Source organism: Pseudophryne corroboree, chromosome 7, assembly GCF_028390025.1.
Source record: "Pseudophryne corroboree isolate aPseCor3 chromosome 7, aPseCor3.hap2, whole genome shotgun sequence".
Classification (NCBI taxonomy): Eukaryota; Metazoa; Chordata; class Amphibia; order Anura; family Myobatrachidae; genus Pseudophryne; species Pseudophryne corroboree.
The window spans coordinates 96,337,762-96,360,802 of record NC_086450.1 but is presented as its reverse complement, the minus strand read 5'-3'; the positions used below and the strand labels follow the sequence as shown (position 1 = coordinate 96,360,802).

The following is a 23,041-nucleotide window of genomic DNA, read 5'->3' as shown; positions in this document are numbered from 1 at the left end:
TCAGATAAATTAAATGAAGTGTGTGATGATGCGTGGGTTTCCCCCGATAGAAAATTATTGGCGGTATACCCTTTCCCGCCAGAAGTTAGGGTGTGTTGGAAAACACCCTTTAGGGTGGATAAGGCGCTCACACGCTTATCAAAACAAGTGGCGGTACCGTCTCCAGATAGGGCCGCCCTCAAGGAGCCAGCTGAGAGGCTGGAAAATATCCTAAAAAGGTATATACACACATTCTGGTGTTATACTGCGACCAGCGATCGCCTCAGCCTGGATGTGCAGCGCTGGGGTGGCTTGGTCGGATTCCCTGACTGAAAATATTGATACCCTTGACAGGGACAGTATTTTATTGACTATAGAGCATTTAAAGGATGCATTTCTATATATGCGAGATGCACAGAGGGATATTTGCACTCTGGCATCAAGAGTAAGTGCGATGTCCATATCTGCCAGAAGATGTTTATGGACACGACAGTGGTCAAGTGATGCAGATTCCAAACGGCACATGGAAGTATTGCCGTATAAAGGGGAGGAGTTATTTGGGGTCGGTCCATCGGACCTGGTGGCCTCGGCAACAGCTGGAAAATCCACCTTTTTACCCCAAATCACATCTCAGCAGAAAAAGACACCGTCTTTTCAGCCTCAGTCCTTTCGTCCCCATAAGGGCAAGCGGGCAAAAGGCCAGTCATATCTGCCCAGGGATAGAGGAAAGGGAAGAAGACTGCAGCAGGCAGCCCATTCCCAGGAACAGAAACCCTCCACAGCTTCTGCCAAGTCCTCAGCATGACGCTGGGGCCGTACAAGCGGACTCAAGTGCGGTGGGGGGTCGTCTCAAGAGTTTCAGCGCGTAGTGGGCTCACTCGCAAGTGGACCCCTGGATCCTACAAGTAGTATCCCAGGGGTACAGACTGGAAATTCGAGACGTCTCCCCCTCGCAGGCTCCTGATGTCTGCTTTACCAACGTCTTCCTCCGACAGGGAGGCAGTATTGGAAACAATTCACAAGCTGTATTCCCAGCAGGTGATAATCAAAGTACCCCTCCTACAACAAGGAAAGGGGTATTATTCCACACTATATTGTGGTACTGAAGCCAGACGGCTCGGTGAGACCTATTCTAAATGGGAAATCTTTGAACACTTACATACAAAGGTTCAAATCAAGATGGAGTCACTCAGAGCAGTGATAGCGAACCAGGAAGAAGGGGACTATATGGTGTCCCTGGACATCAAGGATGCTTACCTCCATGTCCCAAATTGCCCTTCTCACCAAGGGTACCTCAGGTTCGTGGTACGGAACTGTCACTATCAGTTTCAGACGCTGCCGTTTGGATTGTCCACAGCACCTCGGGTCTTTACCAAAGTAATGGCCGAAATGATGATTCTTCTTCAAAGAAAAGGCGTCTTAATTATCCCTTACTTGGACGATCTCCTGATAAGGGCAAGGTCCAGAGAACAGTTGGAAGTCGGAGTAGCACTATCTGAAGTAGTTCTACGACAGCACGGGTGGATTCTTAATATCCAAAATCGCAGCCGTTTCCGACGACACGTCTGCTGTTCCTAGGGATGGTTCTGGACACAGTCCAGAAAAAGGTGTTTCTCCCGGAGGAGAAAGCCAGGGAGTTATCCGAGCTAGTCAGGAACCTCCTAAAACCAGGAAAAGTGTCAGTGCATCATTGCACAAGAGTCCTGGGAAAAATGGTGGCTTATTACGAAGCGATTCCATTCGGCAGATTCCACGCAAGAACTTTTCAGTGGGATCTGCTGGACAAATGGTCCGGATCGCATTTTCAGATGCATCAGCGGATAACCCTATCTCCAAGGACAAGGGTGTCTCTCCTGTGGTGGTTACAGAGTGCTCATCTTCTAGAGGGCCGCAGATTCGGCATTCAGGATTGGATGCTGGTGACCACGGAGGCCAGCCTGAGAGGCTGGGGAGCAGTCACACAGGGAAAAAATTTCCAGGGAGTGTGATCAAGTCTGGAGATTTTTCTCCACATAAATATACTGGAGCTAAGGGCAATTTACAATGCTCTAAGCTTAGCAAGACCTCTGCTTCAAGGTCAGCCGGTATTGATCCAGTGGGACAACATCACGGCAGTCGCCCACGTAAACAGACAGGGCGGCACAAGAAGCAGGAGGGCAATGGCAGAAACTGCAAGGATTTTTCGCTGGGCGGAAAATCATGTGATAGCACTGTCAGCAGTGTTCATTCCGGGAGTGGACAACTGGGAAGCAGACTTCCTCAGCAGGCACAACCTCCACCCGGGAGAGTGGGGACTTCATCGGGAAGTCTTCCACATGATTGTGAACCGTTGGAAAAGACCAAAGGTGGACATGATGGCGTCCCGCCTGAACAAAAAACTGGACAAGTATTGCGCCAGGTCAAAAGACCCTCAGGCAATAGCTGTGGACGTTCTGGTAACACCGTGGGTGTACCAGTCGGTGTATGTCTTCCCTCCTCTGCTTCTCATACCCAAGGTATTGAGAATTATAAGACGTAGAGGAGTAAGAACTATACTCGTGGCTCCGGATTGGCCAAGAAGGACTTGGTACCCGGAACTTCAAGAGATGCTCACAGAGGACTCATGGCCTCTGCCGCTAAGAAGGGACTTGCTTCAGCAAGTACCATGTCTGTTCCAAGACTTACCGCGGCTGCGTTTGACGGCATGGCGGTTGAACGCCGGATCCTAAGGGAAAAAAGGCATTCCGGAAGAGGTCATTCCTACCCTGGTCAAAGCCAGGAAGGAGGTGACCGCACAACATTATCACCACATGTGGCGAAAATATGTTGCGTGGTGTGAGGCCAGGAAGGCCCCATGAAGAAATTTCAACTCGGTCGTTTCCTGCATTTCCTGCAAACAGGAGTGTCTATGGGCCTCAAATTGGGGTCCATTAAGGTTCAAATTTCGGCCCTGTCGATTTTCTTCCAGAAAGAATTGGCTTCAGTTCCTGAAGTCCAGAAGTTTGTCAAGGGAGTACTGCATATACAACCCCCTTTTGTGCCTCCAGTGGCACTGTGGGATCTCAACGTAGTTCTGGGATTCCTAAAATCACATTGGTTTAAACCGCTCAAATCTGTGGATTTGAAATATCTCACAGGGAAAGTGACCATGCTGTTGGCCCTGGCCTCGGCCAGGCGAGTGTCAGAATTGGCGGCGTTTGTCTCAAAAAGCCCATATCTGATTGTCCATTCGGACAGGGCAGAGCTGCGGACTCATCCCCAGTTTCTCCCTAAGGTGGTGTCAGTGTTTCACCCGAACCAGCTTATTGTGGTACCTGCGGCTACTAGGGACTTGGAGGACTCCAAGTTGCTAGATGTTGTCAGGGCCCTGAAAATATAGTTTCCAGGAGGGCTGGAGTCAGGAAGACTGACTTGCTGTTATCCTGTATGCACCCAACAAACTGGGTGCTCTTGCTTCTAAGCAGTCGATTGCTAGTTGGATGTGTAGTACAATTCAGCTTGCACATTCTGTGGCAGGCCTGCCACAGCCAAAATATGTAAATGCCCATTCCACAAGGAAGGTGGGCTCATCTTGGGCGGCTGCCCGAGGGGTCTCGGCTTTACAACTTTGCCGAGCTGATACTTGGTCAGGGGCACACCCTGACTGAGGAGGACCTGGAGTTCTCTCATTCGGTGCTGCAGAGTCATCCGCACTCTCCCGCCCGTTTGGGAGCTTTGGTATAATCCCCATGGTCCTGACGGAGTCCCCAGCATCCACTTAGGACGTCAGAGAAAATAAGAATTTACTTACCGATAATTCTATTTCTCGTAGTCCGTAGTGGATGCTGGGCGCCCATCCCAAGTGCGGATTGTCTGCAATACTTGTACATAGTTATTGTTACAAAAATCGGGTTATTATTGTTGTGAGCCATCTTGTCAGAGGCTCCGCTGTTATCATGCTGTTACCTGGGTTCAGATCACAGGTTGTACAGTGTGATTGGTGTGGCTGGTATGAGTCTTACCCGGGATTCAAAATCCTTCCTTATTGTGTACGCTCGTCCGGGCACAGTATCCTAACTGAGGCTTGGAGGAGGGTCATAGGGGGAGGAGCCAGTGCACACCACCTGATCCTAAAGCTTTTATTTTTGTGCCCTGTCTCCTGCGGAGCCGCTAATCCCCATGGTCCTGACGGAGTCCCCAGCATCCACTACGGACTACGAGAAATAGAATTATCGGTAAGTAAATTCTTATATCTGAGACATGGCAGGGATTGAACTCTTGGGTTCTGGTATGAATGGTCGACCATGTTAAGGTCGACATTCATTAGGTCGACCACTATTGGTCGACATAGACATGGTCAACATAAAAATGGTTGACACGAGACAGGTCGACACATGAAAAGGTTTTTTTTAACTGTTTTTGGTGTAATTTTTTCCGAAACATGACCAGGAACCCCAATTAGTGTACCGCGTCCCCTTGCATGGCTCGCTTCATTCGCCATGCTGCGGGCATGGTGCCTTGCTCCACTACCGCGGAGCTCGGGACAGGTTACCATTCCCAATCGTAGTCCACGTGGATGGTAAAGTATGAAAAAGTTACAAATAGTTTTTTTTTAAAAGCCCTTTTCTTGAGTCGACATGTCCTGTGTCGACCATTTTCATGTGTCGATCATTTGTCCATGTCAATGTCGACCAATAGTGGTCGACCTAATGACTGTTGACCTAATCATGGTCGACCATCCAAACAGATACCGTGTTCTTGTAGATGGTAATAGAATAGTGCAATGTCCTCATGGGTATGATAACCATGTGATCATCTTGCACCGCCACTCTTATGAACAACACTATACAAACATTGGAGGCGTTAGAATTAAGAGACATGCTATTTTGTTATCTGTCACAGGGGCTAATTCAGACCTGTTCACTCGCTAGTTTTTTTTTGCAGTCCTGCGTTTGCATAGTCACCGCGCATAGGGGAGTGTATTTTCGCTTTGCAAGTGTGCAAAGTGCAAACGCATGTGTAGCAGAGTTGTACAAACAGATTTTGTGCAGTCTCTGAGTAGCCCAAGACTTACTCAGCCGCTGCGATCACTTCAGCCTATCCGGGCCCGGAATCAACGTCAGGAACCCTCCCTGCAAACGCTTGGACACGCCTGCGTTTTTCCAAACACTCCAGAAAACGGTCAGTTGCCACCCACAAACGCCTTATATCTGTCAGTCTCCTTGCTAAAGTCCATGCGAATGGATCCGTCGTACAAACCCATCGCTGAATGGCGACACGCCTGCGCATTGTGGTTACATACGCATGCGCAGTTTAGACCTGATCGCCCGCTATACGAAAAAACAGCCTAGCGATCAGGTCTGAATTAGGCCCATAGTCAGTGAGAAAATAATTCAATATTTAAAAGTGTATTCCACCTTCAGGGGTCTTTAATATATGGGCTTCTCCATGAACACAGTTTAATACACAACAGAGTGTGACAAAATCACTGGAATAGAGGTGGAAGGCAGGTATTTTTGCCCCAGGTTTCATACCTACAGTGTGTGTTCTAAAAGCCAAGGGTCCTGGGGTTGGATGTGTGAAGAGAGGGCGGGTTCTCCATCCATTAAGCCCCAGTTCATGTCTTTGGGCTTTTGTCCCCACAGAAGGTTGGGCTTTTGTCCCCACAGAAGGCTAATTAGGGCTTTCAGCTGTATGGGTGTGTTAAAAAGGCTGTCAGCCTGATCATTGCTCTCACACTGCCTGGGGAAAGAGGAAAGACTCTGGAGTAGCTGCTGCACCCTGCCATCTACCCCAGGAAATGGTACCTGTTCCCCTGACCCTGCTACAAGACCTATAAACAACGTTAATGTATGATATTATATGGATAAAAATCATAGCAGGGTGTTAGAAATTCACGTGTTTTGAAGAAGTTGAAGGTGGGTTCCATGTTGGGGTGTGGCCTAATTTGGTGGAAAGTGTACATAGTGGCGACTGCAGCTTCTCTGCCTGTCGCTTTTACTGTGTATGGTATGAGAAGCGGTGGCTTAATTTTAAATTGTTACACAATCCCACCCCTTGTCTATGGGGGCCTAAACCTTCCTTTTCATGCCATTGTGTGTCATTCATTTGTATCTTGATCCCCACAATGTCCAGCGATGCTTAATAAGACGCTGCTTTGTGAAATAGCAATAATATTGGGATATAATGTATGATGTTTGGCTATATACTGTACATAAAGCACCCTTGTTAGGCTACTCTTACATGTAGCTATTTGAACGGGACAGTTGCTCCTTGTGGTCCCTTTAAGACTATGGGGCAGATGTATTAACCTGGAGAAGGCATAAGGAAGTGATAAACCAGTGATATGTGCAAGGTGATCAAGGCACCAGCCAATCAGCTCCAATATGTAAATTAACAGTTAGGATCTGATTGGCTGGTGCTTTTATCACCTTGCACATATCACTGGTTTATCACTTCTTTATGCCTTCTCCAGGTTAATACATCTGCCCCTATATTCTCAACATCACGGCTATCCTTTGTGACAATGTTACTGGTTGCTCTTTTACTCATGATAACGTGCAGTTGAGATGTAGTCGTCCATTAAATTTTATATCTCTGGCTGATATCCCTCTGATAGGAAGATTCAGCCATTACCGTCTTTTTCTCCCAGCATTGATTAGGGCAGAGTTAGAACGTCCGTAGAAAACACACAATAGCTGCAACTGGCAGGAGGCAATTCAGTCACGATTCTTCTATTTATAACAATGAAATGGAAGAGCCAGAGCACTGCACTTCTTTATTAAGGATCACTTGTAGAACAGAAGCGGGAAATATTGTATTATCATTTCTTTCCATAAAGACAGGTACTTTCCTCAATGCCTAGGAGAGGAAATGGTTATAAATGAAGACTTGTGATAAGACAAGGTTGGTTAAGGGCATGGTTTGCCTCATTTAGAGTTAGGGCTGGACTGGTCTTCTGGCAAGTGCCAGAAGGACCAATGGCTGTATGGGCCGGTCCAAACACACAGAGAGCGTGGCTGGCTGAGTAGCGAAGCCTTCCGGTTCTCTGCACAGCCTCCCGCCCTCCCTCTTTTCATCCCACTCGTGGTTGGTATACAGGGCGTGCCGTGATGCCAGGCCACCCTGACTCGTGGTACACCCCTATGAGCCATGGCTGCATCCCCCATTGGCGAGTTTGCACTCATGTTCCCAGCTGCTTCACGTCCCCCGTCCATCCCAGTTTAGAGGTAGGAGCAAATCCAGTTAAATGATATAAATGTACACCTGGACAAACCATTCTGCAATTAGGGCCAAAACAAAGAGGGGTCTTGGCTACTCACTTTAAAACTTTCGGGGCCCCATCCATAGAAAATACTACCTGCTTTTTGCATGTAGCACACAATTCTTTTACCTTATAATCTGGTGTGGAACTAAAAAGCACTTAACCCCCCGCCCCCCTTCCCCCAAACAAATTTGTGTGAACATTTTAAATGTCTCTCAATTTACAAAATTTCTCCCTCTGGCCAGAATTACTACTAACCAAAAATGAGGTCCCGGTGTGAAATTCATGTAGTTTGTGTAAACTTCTAATAGCAATGTGCAAGGACACAGCTAGGTGGGGTGGGCGGGCATGTGCCCTGGGTGATGGTGAGAGGGTACAGCAGGGGTGAGTCAAGAAAAGGGTGATGGTTCCATATTGAGCAGGCTAAGTGTGTCTGTTGAGAGTGAATCTGAGATCTAGTGGGAGACGGACTGCTGACACTGCAGTTGAAATACCAGTGTTGGGGACTCACCTAGGCAGAAGGCACCCAAATTAGTTACTTTTCTTTGCCTGAGGGAAGGGGGCGGGGAGGCAACTAGTGTGGAGTGAGTGCAAGTTGGCACTGATTAGTACTAAAACATAGGTGCTTCTTGCTGTGTTTGTATTTCCTTGGATATATGTCTTGGTGTGCACTCTGATGCTCTCTGCATTATTTGGTGGTCACTAGTACTGTGTATTTTATGCTGGTCACTGATGCTCTCTGTATTATATGCCAGTCAGTGATGCTTTCTGTATTTTATGCACATGAGACCTTATTCAGGTTGATTAGTAAACCAAAAAAGTTAGCAACTGGGCAAAACCATGTTGCACTTCAGGTGGGGCAGATATAACATGTGCACAAACAGTTAGATTTTTGTAGGGTGTTCAAACTGAAATCTAAATTGCAGTGAAGAAATTAAACAGGCAGTATTTACCCTGCACAGAAACAATATAACCCGCCCAAGTCTAAATATGTGTGCATAATTTGCCCCACCTGCAGTGCAACATGGTTTTGCCCAATTACTAACTTTTTTGGTTTTCTAACAAACCTGATTAACCCCCATGGTCTATACAAGTATGTAAAACGAAATGTGACCTATACAGTCCGCATAGTTTACCCTTTTAGTGTGCATATTAGCACATTATATGTAACCTTATTTTGGATGACTTAAAGGGGGAAATTCAATTATCCGTGATAATTTTTCATTGATCAAATTATCTATTTTTGGGCAAAAACACATAGAAGCCATGATAAGTTCACAGACCTATGTGTTTTCGTGGCCACGATTGTGAAAATGTGGCTGGTTATAGAGGATTTGTTTTTGCCTACCTCAGGTGACAAAAAAATCCATGATGACTGTTTTTTTTTTAATGTGTGATTAATTCAAAGTTTATTTTGGACTTACAAAGTTGTATCCACTTTCTGTGACAGGAATAACAGCATGATTTGGAGGGTGTAGGTGAAACCACCATGACTTTTCACATCTCCAACACACAGAAAACTGACCTGGCCTTTCGAGGCACAAAAAATAGAAAATAAAAATAGAACTCTGTCAGCAAAATGATCGAAATCTGCTTATTTCCTCCAGAAAGTTTATTTTAAATATGGCATAGAAATAAATAACTAAATAAATAAATAAACAAATAAACAGAAATTCCCTTTTAATAAAATGTTCTTTACTAGTTGTTACCACATGGCAGAAGATTTGTTTGTTTTTTAGACTGGTAGAGTCAAGTTTTTGTCAATAAAGAACATTCACCTGCTGCCTTGTCTTGTTTAGACTGCAAAACAAAGAAATAGCAATGGCCTTGGGAAAAACAAGAATAAAAGGATAAATAAATTAATGAGATAAAGGTATATTTGGCCTGAAAAAGCATAATTGATATTAAAGTAAGTGCAACACACACATATTAGTGCTGCCTGTAATTAATACATCTGGGCGATCAGCGTTTCACCACAAGCTACAATTCTCTGCATGACAGTGGAAGTTGTAGTTAAGTTATAACTGAGAAAGTACTGACTGCGTCCCCCTGGGTCAACATCATTATCATTATCCTCTAAATGGCTTTACTTAAACCTGTTTTTGACAGTCTAACAAGATTTTAACTTTTATTCTTAATTTTAGGAAATTCTACGTACCCTAGTCTTTGCCTTGCATGGAATTGAATGGAAACCCCCTTCCCAATGAATTGATTGTGGCAGCTTGTTGTTCAATATGCATTTAAGTCCAAAAATTGCTGGTGGAACCCATATTTGCATCTGATAACATACAGAAGATAGATTTGACATACAGGTAAAATCAGTCCTGGGGGACCCTTGCCTCTGTCTGTGTGTGCTGCTGCTCTCACAGTCAGATAGGAAGGGGAGGATCAGCAGAATACAGTGAAGCATCCTGAACAGCAGTGTCTGCACAGAGATTGCTGTCTAGAGGAAGCCCTGGAAATAAAATGTGCTGGCTGGTTTTCGGAGGGATTGAGGAAGCACACAGCTGGATGCATAAGCAGAGGCAGTATTGTTAATCTGCACTTGAAAGACAGGACAGTGAAATCAGTAATATCTTATGCACGGCAGAGGAAACCTCTGCTTCAGTCCGACCATCTGCCTGGGTCACAGCTGTGGGAACAGCAGAGGGTCCAACTGTATTCTTTGGGCTACTTATTGAACTGCACCCTATGAGGCGACACAATTGTAAGTTCTCATTTATTTGTGTACTCTTACTAATATACATATATATATATATATATATATATATATATATCGGCTGTTTCGCTCTTTGATTTGCTTCTTCACTAGCTTGTAACTTTTTTTATGCACAAAAGAGCAATAAATGTGAATTGTTTGTACTCGTGTCTGAGATCACTTGAATTCTTCGATTAAATTATTTTGGAAAAATTGACGTTGTTTTATTTAAATGTCTTTATCTCTGCAACATATTATTGTTGCAGGTTGAACATATTAATTTGGTATTAGATCTGCAATTGGCAACTGTTAAGAAACACCTTGGGTGCTTATGTATTTGTTGGTAATATTTAAATGTGCGCAACTGACTGCGCTGGCGCTATATAAGTAAATGTTACTTAAAATAGAGTAAAAATATTAATAACAATATGTATGTTTGGCTAGTGGTGTTTAATGCATTGCAAAGTGATGCAGAATGAATTCGTAAAGGACATTAGGGTGTGTGGAGGAGATGTTTGAATATACGGGACTGGAAGCCTTTAATAATATATAGGTAATGCAGGAGGTGATTGGCGTTTATAGCTCAGATGCTTGTTCCAGCAGTTGGCTGAATTGGGTACAGCTTAGACCAGGGGTGTGTGCTGCCCCTAATTACATTTTAGTTATTCCTCATTCTTGGACAGTATTGACAAGTCCAGTCACTGTATGTGACGCCTACAGAATAACCGGCATCTCCACTACACTATGCAGAGGTTAATTAACTGTTTTGCTGTGAGAGATATATAAAGGGCACGGCCAGATAGCACACTGCAGGGTTAATTATGATAGGAAATGATCATAGTGTTCCTGGGAATTACTGTCTGATTTCTATTATATATATATATAGATATAGATATATAGATATATATATATATATCTTTGTAAACGTGTGTTTTATTGATGAATACGCATTTGGAGCAGAGAATAAACAATGTAGGATGTCAAAGGAATAAAATCATAAAGAGACAAAAAGAACACATAAGCACATCCTCCGGATATATCATATGAAAAACGTGTCAAGGCAAAGAATTAAATGTGTCAAACGTGTATCTGGTCCAGGAATATAATTCATTCTACAGATATTTCTAAAATGATCTGAATCTTCCCAGTAGTTATTGAACTGTAACTTCCACTGGCTGGTAGAACAAATGGCTGATAAATGTAGTGCAGCGGTGAGTGGCTGATTTATAATACGCATTGAATAGTCTTTTGTTAATCTGTTAGATCTGTTTGTTTTATTTATTTCTTTTTGGATTTTATGCCACAGGCGCTCCGCTCTTTAACAGACATGTGTGATCGTGAATTGAGGCAAAACGCAGAGCAAATGTTCTTTTGTGATGTCACCTAACTACTTATGTGCAAATGTGCCTATATTTACTGGCAGACACCGTTTGGGAGGAGGTGGGGTGAATTACAGACATTCCTGGCTACTTACATATTCTGCGCTAAAGTGGAAGTACTACATTTCGTATGAAAGAAGTGTTTTTTGTTTTTTTCCTCCGAGGTTACTACATTTTCTGGCTGGTCACATGTTCCAATACTCCATCCGTACACACAAATCTGTTTGTGAGGCATAAATACTGTATATGCATTTCTAAAAATGTGTTTAGGTTTAAGTGCATCTTAGACTTGCTGTCTCTAATGCCTGGAGAAGGGGGGCCTGTGCAAGGTTTCTTAGCACCCTAGGGAAATCTTCGGGTGTAGTAGGGTATGCCGGCGGCCGGGCTCCCGGCGACCAGCATACCGGCGCCGGAAGCCCGACCGCCGGCATACCGACAGCGCAGTGAGCGCAAATGAGCCCCTTTTGGGCTTGCTGCGCTCACCACGCTGCGGGCACGGTGGTGCACTACGCGCCCCATGCTATTTAGTCTCCCTCCAGGGGGGTCGTGGACCCCCAAGAGGGAGAAAAAGTGTCGGTATGCTGGCTGTCGTGATTCCGATGCCGGTATACTGTGCGCCGGGATCCCGACAGCCGGCAACTTGAAGACCACCCAAATCTTTAACCTACTGCCCCACACCCCCATGAATATCAACTTCCCAGCCCCTTAGGTGATAGTGCAGTCGCCGCCTGCTAACAGACATGTATGGTGCAACTTAGTACGCAGAGCTGCGACTAGGTACACCTCCCATTCATTCATATGACCATGCGCCTGCTTACGCACGTATACATCTTAGTCACAGACACACTATCCTTGCCACGGATAAGATACTCAGCGGCAAAACTGAGCGTGTCTGCATCTGGTTGTTGAGTACCGCATGGATGTGTACTGTACACATAAGTTAGACACAACCGCTGAAGCGGTTGACAACATTCTGTAAACTCCCCCAGGGGTAGTACTAGAGGGTGGCAACCCTATCTGATGTTCCATTTTACAGTGAGGGAGGGGCTACACGTCATTGTGGCCCTGCCCCCTACTGTCCAAAGCCATGACTCTTGGTATTTTAAAGCAGGAGGTGGGGATAGAAAGACATGATTCAATGCGAAACGCGTCATCCAACTTCATAGCCGCCCATTTAAGTTGTAAAAATGGGCTGGGAGGCCGGGAGAACCCCTCCAAATTTGTGACTATACAAGACCTTCTGGAAGAGTTGGTAATTATGCCCTGGAGATACCACTAGAGGTGAATTGCGCATATATACTTAATATACACTTCTCAGGAGAAGTATCTTTTGCAAGCACTGGACGCCTGTCATAAATATACGTGACAGTGATGATGATGATGAGACCAGCAGCACTCCCTATGCAGCTTTCGCATCGACAGCTTGATGCTGTAGTTGGGAGTAAGTATACCAATGTGTATTCTCCTTTTAGACACACTGCTGTGTTTTCAGTTTGGTGCATCTTGAGATATGTGTAACACAAAAAAAAAAAACATTTTTTGCATCAGCAAACATTTACATACGTTGAGGGCGCAAAATGCTGTAATCTCTTAATTAAGCCGATTACTTTTATAATTATAATGGGGCGCATTTTCCTGAGGGAAAAATATTTGTAGGTACATTTTGACCAATTTAATAAAATGCTTAAAATGGACAATAGTGGCACCAGTAAAATAGACCATCCTGATCCGATCACTCTTATGATTATGGAAGATATAAGCTAGACGGGTAGGAAACACGTTGCCGGCTGCCGGGATCCTGGCGGTCATCATACCGACCCCGGGATCCCAGCAGCAGAATGCCGGCAGGGAGAGGCCAGTTCATTCGCCAACTTGCAAGACTTATTTTACACACCTTGCAATTCCGCAAGTGGACATATGGCACACATGTACAGCCGGGATATCGTAGTAGAACCGTAAAGTAGTATTGTGAGTACACAGACTTTGCAGCTTGTAAAATATCTTTACTGACTCTATGGATAAATATATTTATTTTTATTTATGATTTATTAAATATACTATATTATAGGAAATCATAAATCAATTACACAGGAGAAATCCCCCAGAGATATAATTTCTGAAAAGATAATATATCTAATAATAATATAATTTGCTGATATATACAGATGGTCTAACTGTATAATTTCTTTCCAGTCAGTCTACAAAGTGCTGCCAGTTATAGTCACGGATAATATGAATAAACCTGAACCAGGCTATGGCAGATGGATTTGCCAGGGCAGTGCAGATAAGCCTAGGAATAAGACCGTATTACATAAAATAATTATGGTTTAAAGGGGACATGCTATCATAATGATGATGTGTCTATAAATATCTGTGCAAACCAAAGAATGGGTCAATTTTGATAATAGAACTTATAACATTATTCTGCACATTAACCCCTTCACTACTCCTTTACCTACGGTGCATTCTGCTTTTAAGGTCTTGTTCGTCACTATTTTTACTATTTATTACACTCTTCATTTGTCAAAATGTAAATACATTTTTATTCATTCTTAGTAATGTTGCATACTTACCACATGTCCGACAGACTTCAGAACTTATGGCACCGCCCTCAGACCAACCTAACAGATCCTGCACACTTCCCTAGAGAAGTTTGTTGTCCAAGAACTTGAAGATGCTTTGACTGTCGACACCACGCTCCCCAGGGGTTGGGAACGGGTGACCGGTGGTCAGCATACCGACGCTGGGATCCAGGCCGCCAGAATGTTGACAGGGGGGCGAGCGCAACTAAGCCCCTTGCAGGCTCGCTGCGCTCGCCACAGGTTCTGGTCCCACTCTGTGGGTATCTATCCACTCTGTGGGTATCTATCCACTCTGTGGGTATCTTTCCACTCTGTGGGTATCTATGGCTGCTGTAGGGAACATTTATAAAGTAAATAAGTAAGACGTGCACACACCTGGAATAAAGTAACAGGCTATACTGCAACATAACATTCCAAGCAGCTTTACTAGGAACCAGGGGCATTTTAAGAGAGGAGGGGGCCCCTGTGCAGACTCTGGGTGGGCCCTCTCCTCTCCACGGCGCCGTAGGCTCTGGCATTGTCTGCTGCGCATGCGCAGGTCTCCAGAAACATGGTGCCTGCCATGGTCCGCAGACAAGTTTGCTACAGCACATGCGCAGCGGCCATTTTGGAAATGATTTTTGCTGCAGCGCCCTTCGCAGGATTCCGAAAGGTAAGTATGAAACAACATGGGTGCGGTGTGTTTTCTGTGGGCCCCCCTGGACCTAGGGTTCCGTGTGCACAGCCCACATTGCACCCATGATAGAAATGCCTACGTAGGAACACAACACAGCACATTGCAGCATCAAACACTTTAAATATAGTAATAGATGACCTGGTTTCCTTACTTGCTGGGTTTCAGTAAAAGGTAGTGACATTATGGGAGAAACACGATGGATTTTGACACACGGTGGTTAACAAATGACTAAACTTGCATCTGCGGTTAGGCCAATAAAGGACACTTGTGACCAGTTGAGGTTCTACGTTGCATGTGACAGACCCACGTTTGCTCATAAGAGGATTTGCTTTAGAGAGCAAATCCAAACCCCGGGAGGCTGGAGCAGTATTGCCGAGCTATTGTCCAAATATTACTATAAGGCCGGCATTGCATTCTTCCACTGCGGAGTGCCCTGGAGTCTCTAGATACCAGAATGCCCACAAATTCACTAGCTCTGTGTTTAGTGGCTGCGTGGAGGCGGAGCTTGAAGAGATAATCATGTTTCATCATTGCTCCGCTGCCTCCTTATCCTCCAATAGACTTGAACGTATAATGGGGGTCATTCCGAGTTGTTCGCTCGTTATTTTTTCTCGCAATGGAGCGATTAGTCGCTAATGCGCATGCGCAATGTCCGCAGTGCGACTGCGCCAAGTAAATTTGCTATGCAGTTAGGTATTTTACTCACGGCATTACGAGGTTTTTTCTTCGTTCTGGTGATCGTAATGTGATTGACAGGAAGTGGGTGTTTCTGGGCGGAAACTGGCCGTTTTATGGGTGTGTGCGAAAAAACGCTACCGTTTCTGGGAAAAACGCGGGAGTGGCTGGAGAAACGGAGGAGTGTCTGGGCGAACGCTGGGTGTGTTTGTGACGTCAAACCAGGAACGAAACTGACTGAACTGATCGCAGATGCCGAGTAAGTCTGGAGCTACTCAGAAACTGCTAAGAAGTGTCTATTCGCAATTCTGCTAATCTTTCGTTCGCAATTTTGATAAGCTAAGATTCACTCCCAGTAGGCGGCGGCTTAGCGTGTGCAAAGCTGCTAAAAGCAGCTTGCGAGCGAACAACTCGGAATGACCCCCATTGTCCCCCCCATCACCTGCATTGCCTTGCCATTATACCAAAATGACATCAAAATGTGTTTAATACCATACTGAGAGATATATAAAAAAAATGCACTTACTGTACAAGCATCTGCCAATGTGATTACTATGAAACATTAAGGATTTTCTGTTACCATATATCACTGATAGTAACATACGTACGGCAGGGTCAGGATGGGATCAATCATGTCAACCCACTGCATGAAACAAATAGCCTGTATAATAACTTCAAATACACTGCCTTGTTGATATGCTATACATGCTGTCCCGATATTCCATTTAAATGTGGGAGGAATGCCATATAATAAATACCCGGGGACATAGGTTCTCAAACTTGGTCCTTAAACACCTCATGTTTTCCAGGTCACCTAGCAGGTGCACAGGTGTAGTCATTACTTATTCACACATTTGAAAAGATCCACAGGTGGAGCTAATTATTTCACTTATGGTTTTGCGAGGAGCTCTGGAAAACATGCACTGTTTGGGGTCTGAGGACTGAGTTTGAGAACCAGTGCAACAGGATGGCAGGCTAGTATCCCTGCCATTGAGGGGAGTTTAACCATACTGGTCCCTGTCTACTGGCAGATTACCCTGTAACCATTAGCAAAATAAGATATAGGGGGGTATTCAATTAGCTCCGGTAATCTCGGAGCTATTGAATTCACTCCCCTGCCTATTCAATTTCACCAATGCCTTTTTTTTGTTTGAAAAGTCATTGGCGAAAAATGCCTCAAAATCGTCAAAAACGGCACACGTTTTTGCCGGCGCATGGGGGAAATCATGTGGATTCGCCAATCCACGTTTTTCACTCCTGCTGAATTTTTCACCTTGGTGAATAAACGGCCTTGCTATTGAGTAGGGTGAGTCCCCATTCTCCCTACAAATAGCTAAAAATATGTTTTTTTCGCCTAGGCGAAAAAAAAACTGGACCTAATTGAATACCCCTATAAAACTGTTCTGACGCATTGGAGCTTATTATGTGGTCTGTGCTCTTCCACGGCAGTCGTTTCCTATGTTGTGTTGAGAGCACAGGTTCAGTTCTCCTGCCAGAACTGTCAGCCGTTAGGCAGCCATCAAGAGGATGAGTATAGAATGTCAGAGATACCGACCATCCGAAGCCAAATATTGTGACATTGGGAGGGTGAGAGTTTACTAGAAAGAGTTCTAGGTGGGTGCCTCTTGCATGGAGTTATAGCATCTTTTGTCTTATTTCTTTGTGTTGTGCTTTTTTTTTAGAGAAATGTGAGAGTTTTTCCATTATGTTATATTGAATTAATGTGAGAAAGTGCTGTTTATCTTTCTAGTACAGTTTGCAAATATTTTCCATTCACAGCTTGTAAATCAGATCCCACTGAGCAATTCGGTGAAGTGTTCAGGAAGTTTTGCAATATAGAGTTTGAAGTGTTCTTTACACTGGTTATAATGCACGAGGGAGGAGTTGCATCAGGGTGGCCTCAGTTATTATACAGATGTGAGCTGGCACCGAGACAAGTGTACTGGTGTTCAGCTAGTGCACTAACTAGGGCAAGGCCACTGCGTACAGCAGCAATAAGCAACCTTCTCGGTTCGGAGGACGGAGGGGGGCAGGCAGATCCTCCCAGTCTCTCCCCAGAAAGCTGCACATTTAATTGTGTTATTTAACTTAAAAAAAATAAAGTATAAAAAGGCAAATATCAAGGATGTAGTTTATATGTATTAATATTATATATGCACTTGATTGGGGATCTCCACTGGCATTCAATGGAATTTTAATTTCTCTAACGTCCTAGTGGATGCTGGGGACTCCGAAAGGACCATGGGGAATAGCGGCTCCGCAGGAGACTGGGCACAAAAGTAAAAAGCTTTAGGACTACCTGGTGTGCACTGGCTCCTCCCCCTATGACCCTCCTCCAAGCCTCAGTTAGATTTTTGTGCCCGAACGAGACGGGTGCAGGCTAAGGGGCTCTCCTGAGCTGCTTAGTGTAAAAGTTTAAAGTAGGTTTTTTATTTTCAGTGAGACCTGCTGGCAACAGGCTCACTGCACCGAGGGACTAAGGGGAGAAGAAGCGAACTCACCTGCGTGCAGAGTGGATTGGACTTCTTAGGCTACTGGACATTAGCTCCAGAGGGACGATCACAGGCCCAGCCATGGATGGGTCCCAGAGCAGCGCCGCCGGCCCCCTTACAGAGCCAGAAGACTGAAGAGGTCCGGAAAATTGGCGACAGAAGACGTCCTGTCTTCAATAAGGTAGCGCACAGCACCGCAGCTGTGCACCATTGCTCTCAGCACACTTCACACTCCGGTCACTGAGGGTGCAGGGCGCTGGGGGGGGCGCCCTGAGACGCAATAAAACACCTTTTTTTGGCAAAAAATACATCACATATAGCTCCTGGGCTATATGGATGCATTTAACCCCTGCCAATTTTTCCATAAAAAAGCGGGAGAAAGGCCGCCGAGAAGGGGGCGGAGCCTATCTCCTCAGCACACTGGCGCCATTTTTTCCTCACAGCTCCGTTGGAGGAAGGCTCCCTGACTCTCCCCTGCAGTCCTGCACTACAGAAACAGGGTAAAACAAGAGAGGGGGGGGCACTAAATTGGCATATAAATATATACAGCAGCTATATTAGGGAAAAACACTTATATAAGGTTATCCCTGTATATATATAGCGCTCTGGTGTGTGCTGGCAAACTCTCCCTCTGTCTCCCCAAAGGGCTAGTGGGGTCCTGTCCTCTATCAGAGCATTCCCTGTGTGTGTGCTGTGTGTCGGTACGTTGTGTCGACATGTATGAGGAGGAAAATGGTGTGGAGGCGGAGCAATTGCCTGTGTTAGTGATGTCACCCCCTAGGGAGTCGACACCTGACTGGATGGTCTTATGGAAAGAATTACGTGATAGTGTCAGCACTTTACAAAAGACTGTTGACGACATGAGACAGCCGGCAAATCAGTTAATACCTGTACAGGCGTCTCAAACACCGTCAGGGGCTCTAAAGCGCCCGTTACCTCAGGTCGATACAGACACAGACACGGACACTGACTCCAGTGTCGACGGTGAGGAAACAAACGTATTTTCCAGTAGGGCCACACGTTACATGATCACGGCAATGAAGGAGGTTTTGAACATTTCTGATACTACAAGTACCACAAAAAAGGGTATTATGTGGGGTGTGAAAAAACTACCCGTAGTTTTTCCCGAATCAGATGAATTAAATGAGGTGTGTGATGAAGCGTGGGTTTCCCCCGATAAAAAACTGCTAATTTCTAAAAAATTATTGGCATTATACCCTTTCCCGCCAGAGGTTAGGGCACGTTGGGAAACACCCCCTAGGGTAGATAAGGCGCTCACACGCTTATCAAAACAAGTGGCGTTACCGTCTCCTGATACGGCCGCCCTCAAGGAACCAGCTGATAGGAAGCTGGAAAATATCCTAAAAAGTATATACACACATACTGGTATTATACTGCGACCAGCAATCGCCTCTGCCTGGATGTGCAGTGCTGGGGTGGCTTGGTCGGATTCCCTGACTGAAAATATTGATACCCTGGACAGGGACAATATATTATTGACTATAGAGCATTTAAAGGATGCATTTCTATATATGCGAGATGCACAGAGGGATATTTGCACTCTGGCATCAAGAGTAAGTGCGATGTCCATTTCTGCCAGAAGAGGATTATGGACGCGACAGTGGTCAGGGGATGCGGATTCCAAACGGCATATGGAAGTATTGCCGTATAAAGGGGAGGAGTTATTTGGGGTCGGTCTATCGGACCTGGTGGCCACGGCAACGGCTGGGAAATCCACCTTTTTACCCCAAGTCACCTCGCAGCAGAAAAAGATACCGTCTTTTCAGGCTCAGTCCTTTCGTCCCCATAAGGGCAAGCGGGCAAAAGGCCACTCATATCTGCCCCGGGGCAGAGGAAGGGGAAAAAGACTGCAGCAGACAGCCTCTTCCCACGAACAGAAGCCCTCCCCCGCTTCTGCCAAGTCCTCAGCATGACGCTGGGGCCTTACAAGCGGACTCAGGCACGGTGGGGGCCCGTCTCAAGAATTTCAGGTTCCTGAAGTCTGCTTTACCAACGTCTCCCCCCGACAGGGAGGCGGTATTGGAAGCCATTCACAAGCTGTATTCCCAGCAAGTGATAATCAAGGTACCCCTCCTACAACAGGGAAAGGGGTATTATTCCACGCTGTTTGTGGTACCGAAGCCGGACGGCTCGGTGAGACCTATTTTAAATCTGAAATCCTTGAACACTTACATACAAAGGTTCAAATTCAAGATGGAATCACTCAGAGCAGTGATAGCGAACCTGGAAGAAGGGGACTATATGGTGTCTCTGGACATCAAGGATGCTTACCTCCATGTCCCAATTTGCCCTTCTCACCAAGGGTACCTCAGGTTTGTGGTACAGAACTGTCACTATCAGTTTCAGACGCTGCCGTTTGGATTGTCCACGGCACCCCGGGTCTTTACCAAGGTAATGGCCGAAATGATGATTCTTCTTCGAAGAAAAGGCGTCTTAATTATCCCTTACTTGGACGATCTCCTGATAAGGGCAAGGTCCAGAGAACAGTTAGAGGTCGGAGTAGCACTATCTCAAGTAGTACTACGACAGCACGGATGGATTCTAAATATTCCAAAATCGCAGCTGATTCCGACGACACGTCTGCTGTTCCTAGGAATGATTCTGGACACAGTACAGAAAAAGGTGTTTCTCCCGGAAGAGAAAGCCAGGGAGTTATCCGACCTAGTCAGGAACCTCCTAAGACCAGGCCAAGTGTCAGTACATCAATGCACAAGGGTCCTGGGAAAGATGGTGGCTTCTTACGAAGCGATTCCATTCGGCAGATTCCACGCAAGAACTTTTCAGTGGGATCTGCTGGACAAATGGTCCGGATCGCATCTTCAAATGCATCAGCGGATAACCCTGTCTCCAAGGACAAGGGTGTCTCTCCTGTGGTGGTTACAGAGTGCTCATCTCCTAGAGGGCCGCAGATTCGGCATTCAGGATTGGGTCCTGGTGACCACGGATGCCAGCCTGAGAGGCTGGGGAGCAGTCACACAGGGAAGAAATTTCCAGGGCTTGTGGTCAAGCATGGAAACGTCACTTCACATAAATATCCTGGAACTAAGGGCCATTTACAATGCCCTAAGTCAGGCAAGACCTCTGCTTCAGGGTCAGCCGGTGTTGATCCAGTCGGACAACATCACGGCAGTCGCCCACGTAAACAGACAGGGCGGCACAAGAAGCAGGAGGGCAATGACGGAAGTGGCAAGGATTCTTCGCTGGGCGGAAAATCATGTGATAGCACTGTCAGCAGTGTTCATTCCGGGAGTGGACAACTGGGAAGCAGACTTCCTCAGCAGACACGATCTTCACCCGGGGGAGTGGGGACTTCACCCAGAAGTCTTCCACATGATTGTGAACCGTTGGGAAAAACCAAAGGTGGACATGATGGCGTCCCGCCTCAACAAAAAACTGGACAGATATTGCGCCAGGTCAAGGGACCCTCAGGCAGTAGCTGTGGACGCTCTGGTAACACCGTGGGTGTACCAGTCAGTGTATGTGTTCCCTCCTCTTCCTCTCATACCAAAAGTACTGAGAATCATAAGAAGGAGAGGAGTAAAGACTATACTCGTGGCTCCGGATTGGCCAAGAAGGACTTGGTACCCGGAAATTCAAGAGATGCTCACGGAAGACCCGTGGCCTCTACCTCTAAGAAAGGACCTGCTCCAGCAGGGACCATGTCTGTTCCAAGACTTACCGCGGCTGCGTTTGACGGCATGGCGGTTGAACGCCGGATCCTGAAGGAAAAAGGCATTCCGGATGAAGTCATCCCTACCCTGATCAAAGCCAGGAAGGATGTAACCGTACAACATTATCACCGTATTTGGCGTAAATATGTTGCCTGGTGCGAGGCCAGGAAGGCCCCTACAGAGGAATTTCAACTGGGTCGATTCCTGCATTTCCTGCAAACAGGACTGTCTATGGGCCTCAAATTAGGGTCCATTAAGGTTCAAATTTCGGCCCTGTCAATATTCTTCCAAAAAGAACTAGCTTCTGTTCCTGAAGTTCAGACGTTTGTCAAGGGAGTACTGCATATACAGCCTCCTTTTGTGCCTCCAGTGGCACCTTGGGATCTCAATGTAGTTTTGGTATTCCTAAAATCACATTGGTTTGAACCACTCACCACTGTGGACTTAAAATATCTCACATGGAAAGTGGTAATGCTGTTAGCCCTGGCTTCAGCCAGGCGTGTCTCAGAATTGGCGGCTTTATCCTATAAAAGCCCTTACCTAATTTTTCATACGGACAGGGCAGAATTGAGGACTCGTCCTCAATTTCTCCCTAAGGTGGTTTCAGCATTTCACTTAAACCAGCCTATTGTGGTGCCTGCGGCTACTAGGGACTTGGAGGATTCCAAGTTGCTGGACGTAGTCAGGGCCCTGAAAATATATGTTTCCAGGACGGCTGGAGTCAGAAAATCTGACTCGCTGTTTATCCTGTATGCACCCAACAAGCTGGGTGCTCCTGCTTCTAAGCAGATGATTGCTCGTTGGATTTGTAGTACAATTCAGCTTGCACATTCTGTGGCAGGCCTGCCACAGCCAAAATCTGTAAAAGCCCATTCCACACGGAAAGTGGGCTCATCTTGGGCGGCTGCCCGAGGGGTCTCGGCTTTACAACTTTGCCGAGCAGCTACTTGGTCAGGGGCAAACACGTTTGCTAAATTCTACAAATTTGATACCCTGGCTGAGGAGGACCTGGAGTTCTCTCATTCGGTGCTGCAGAGTCATCCGCACTCTCCCGCCCGTTTGGGAGCTTTGGTATAATCCCCATGGTCCTTTCGGAGTCCCCAGCATCCACTAGGACGTTAGAGAAAATAAGAATTTACTTACCGATAATTCTATTTCTCATAGTCCGTAGTGGATGCTGGGCGCCCATCCCAAGTGCGGATTGTCTGCATTACTTGTACATAGTTATTGTTACAAAAATCGGGTTATTGTTGTTGTGAGCCATCTTTTCAGAGGCTCCTTCTGTTATCATGCTGTTAACTGGGTTCAGATCACAAGTTGTATGGTGTGATTGGTGTGGCTGGTATGAGTCTTACCCGGGATTCAAAATCCTTCCTTATTGTGTACGCTCGTCCGGGCACAGTATCCTAACTGAGGCTTGGAGAAGGGTCATAGGGGGAGGAGCCAGTGCACACCAGGTAGTCCTAAAGCTTTTTACTTTTGTGCCCAGTCTCCTGCGGAGCCGCTATTCCCCATGGTCCTTTCGGAGTCCCCAGCATCCACTACGGACTATGAGAAATAGAATTATCGGTAAGTAAATTCTTATTATTGTTACAATGAGCACCTGCCAGTGAGGACCCTCTGTGAGCCACCAGTGAGCATCAGTA

At 45.8% G+C, this 23,041-nt stretch overlaps 1 protein-coding gene across 4 annotated transcripts in view; it reads left to right on the top strand.

Annotated features, from left to right (window-relative positions):
• Positions 1-23,041, top strand: part of RAPGEF4 (Rap guanine nucleotide exchange factor 4) — a 626,758-nt gene that overhangs the window by 240,613 nt on the left and 363,104 nt on the right. Inside the window, exon 2 of one of the 4 annotated variants that reach the window (XM_063933452.1) lies at positions 9,346-9,908. The exons of the other annotated variants lie outside the window; for them this stretch is intronic. The gene's annotated coding sequence lies outside the window, so the exon portion shown is untranslated. The remainder of the gene's footprint in view (positions 1-9,345; positions 9,909-23,041) is intronic. 4 annotated transcript variants of the gene reach the window in all.